This window comes from Rhinopithecus bieti, unplaced genomic scaffold (assembly GCF_001698545.2).
Source record: "Rhinopithecus bieti isolate Rb0 unplaced genomic scaffold, ASM169854v2 scaffold_10589, whole genome shotgun sequence".
NCBI classification, from domain to species: Eukaryota; Metazoa; Chordata; class Mammalia; order Primates; family Cercopithecidae; genus Rhinopithecus; species Rhinopithecus bieti.
In genome coordinates, this window is record NW_016807065.1 from 405,012 (window position 1) to 408,157 (window position 3,146).

The following is a 3,146-nucleotide window of genomic DNA, read 5'->3' on the forward strand; positions in this document are numbered from 1 at the left end:
CTCTGTAGTCTCACCTATTCAGGAGGCAGAGGTGGGAGGATCACTTGAGGCCAGGAGTTTGAGGTTACAGTGAACTATGATTGCACCACTGCACTCCAGCCTGGGCAACAGAGTGCCCAGACCCTCGCCTTAAAAAAAAAAAAAAAAAAAAAGAGATAAAAGAACTAAAGTGGACGGGCGTGGTGGCTCACGCCCGTAATCCCAGCACTTTGGGAGGCCGAGGTGGGTGGATCTCTAGAGGTCAGGAGTTCAAAACCAACCTGGCCAACATGGTGAAACCCCATCTCTACTAAAAATAAAAAAATTAGACGGGCATGGTGGCATGCACCTGTAAACCCAGCTACTCGGGAGGCTGAGGCACGAGAATTACTTGAACCCGGGAGATGGAGGTTGCAGTGAGCAGAGATTTCGCCATTGCACTCCAACCTGGGCAACAGAGTGAGACCCCGTCTCAAAACAAAACAAAACAAAACAAAAAAGAACTAAAGTAGGGTAAGTGGCAGAGAGTGGTGGGGGGCTCAGATTGTAGATGAGGTGGCCAGGGAAGGTCTTTTGGAGAAGATCACCATATCACTGAGGGTCTTGTTAGGGAAACAAACCAGTCTGTGTGTTTCAGAGAGGGGGAATTTAATACAGGGAATTGGTTAAGTGGGAGAAGAAAGAGTTGAGAAGCCACATGGGATGATGAGGAAACCTGGAAAATCTGGAATAAGCTACAGCAGAACACTACTGGAGGGACATGGCACAGAGGGGATGTGATGAGGAAGGGACGCTTGGGTAGGAACTGGGACTATGGAGGAGGCATAGCCACTGCTGGAAAACACCGTTCACACCAAGCGGACACAGGAGAGAAACACCTTGGCTCCTCTCCAAGCTCCCATCTCCCTCCAGTGCCTCCCATTGGATAAACCGAACAGGAAGCCAGTATGCAATGGAATCTGGGAAATGTAGTTTTCTTGGGGGAAGGGCAGGGCATGGCTCTGACCCACACAATGACAGAGCAGAGATATAAATTAAATAAAGGACTGGGAATGGTGGCTCGCATCCGTGGTCCCAGCTATTTGGGAGGCTGAGGCGAGAGGATTGCTTGAGCCTAGGAGTTAGAGGCTGCAGTGAGCTATGATTGAACCACTGCACTCCAGCCTGGGTGACAGAGCAAGACCCTGCCTCTAAAAAATACATTAATTAAGTAAAGGAACAAGTCATGTGGGGCATCCTTGGTAATAGTGTTTTGTGTAGAACGAACAGGAAGTTCAAAGGTCCTGAGGTAGCAGTGTAACAGATGCAGCCAAAACTTTGAGAGTGGGTGTGATGGTCCAGGCAGAATGAGAGTGGCAGGGAACCCAGACAAAGCCCTGAAAGATACAGAGTTTTAGGGAGTAGCAGGAGACAGCGACAGCACAGCCAGAGAGGTGGGTGCAGAACTAGGAAGTGATACCATGTCTCTGAAGTCAAGGGAAAAAGGAGTTTCAAGAAGGTGATGGTTCGTGGAGACTGACTTACTGTGAGAATGACCTAAGGAGGACTGGCATGAGGGTACGGACCTGGCAAATTGGCACCTTCGGTGAGAGGAGTTTTGGAAATGCTGGGGAGGTGGGAGGTGAGGAATTAAATGCAAGAAGTGCAAACTCGAGCACAGACCACTCCTTGAAGAAGCTTGGATGCGCTGAACTAAGGCAGTTTCCCACAGCACCCATGGCCACAGAGTGAGAAAGTTTGTTTGGGTTCCAAATTGTCTAAGCCAGGAGGCCTGGAGCCCAGTTGGTCTTAGGATCTGAAATCAGACAGACCTGGTTTCAAAACCTGGGCCCCCACTTCCCTGCTGGGTTCGCCTGATCTGGGTCCCTCTCCGCTCTGAGCTCAGTTTCCTCACCTGGAAATAGGGGTGTTGCTGTACTGTTCATGGATGTTGCAGCACCTGTTAACAATGCATCTGCAAAGTGTTTAGCACTCATCAATGAAAGCTTTAGAACATTTTTTCTTTTTTTTAGACAGGGTCTCACTCTGTCTGTCGCCCAGGCTGGAAGGCTGGAGTGCCGTGGCTTGATCTCCGCTCACTGCAACCTCTGCCTCTCGGGTTCAAGCGATTCTCCCGCCTCAACCTCCCAAGTAGCTGGGTTACAGGCATGCGTCACCATAGCCGGCTAATTTTTGTATTTTTACTAGAGACAGAGTTTTACCATGTGGGCCAGGCTGATCTCGAACTCCTGGCCTCAAGTGATCCATCCGCCTCGGCCTCCCAAAGTTCTGGGATTACAGGCATGAGCCACTGTGCCCGGCCTCAAATAATAACAACAATGGTAGCTACTATTTGAAAAACTTACCATGTCCCAGACACTTGTAAAATATTTTACAAACATCATCATCCCTTATTCTCCCCTTGGCTCACTCCAACTATGCTGGCTTCCTTCCTGGTCCTGGAACACTCCTGCCCCAGGGCCTTTGCACTTGCTGTTCCTGTTGCCTGGAACTCTCTTCCCCCAGATATCCAGATGGTTCCCTTACTCACTTTCTTTTCTTTTTTTTTTTTTTTTTGAGATGGAGTCTTGCTCTGTCGCCCAGGCTGGAGTGCAGTGGCATGATCTGAGTTCACTGCAACCTCCACCTCCTGGGTTCACGCCATTCTCCTGCCTCAGCCTCCCAAGTAGCTGGTACTACAGGTGCCCGCCACCACGCCCGGCTAATTTTTTGTGTTTTTAGTAGAGGCAGGGTTTCACTGTGTTAGCCAGGATGGTCTCGATCTTCTGACCTGGTGATCCGCCCTCCTTGGCCTCCCAAAGTGCTGGGATTACAGACGTGAGCCACTGCGCGGGCCCCCCTTTCCTCACTTTCTTCAGGTCTCTGCTTAAACGTCCCTTTCTCCAATCACCCTGTTTAAAGTTTACTTCCCCTTCCTCTTAATATCTTATGTACTTTACTTTTTCCCCCTATTTCTTGACTGTCTCACCCCATAGAATATTCATCTTCACATCCAACCTGGAGGCTGACTCCTGGAATCGCAACACTTTGGGAGGCCAGGGTGGGAGGATCGATTGAGGCCAGGGGTTCGAGACCAGCCCGGGCAAAATAGAGAGATGCCCATCTCTACCAAAAAAAAAAAAAAAAAAAAAAAAAAAAAAAAAAAAAAGGGGAGGGAAAAAAAAAAA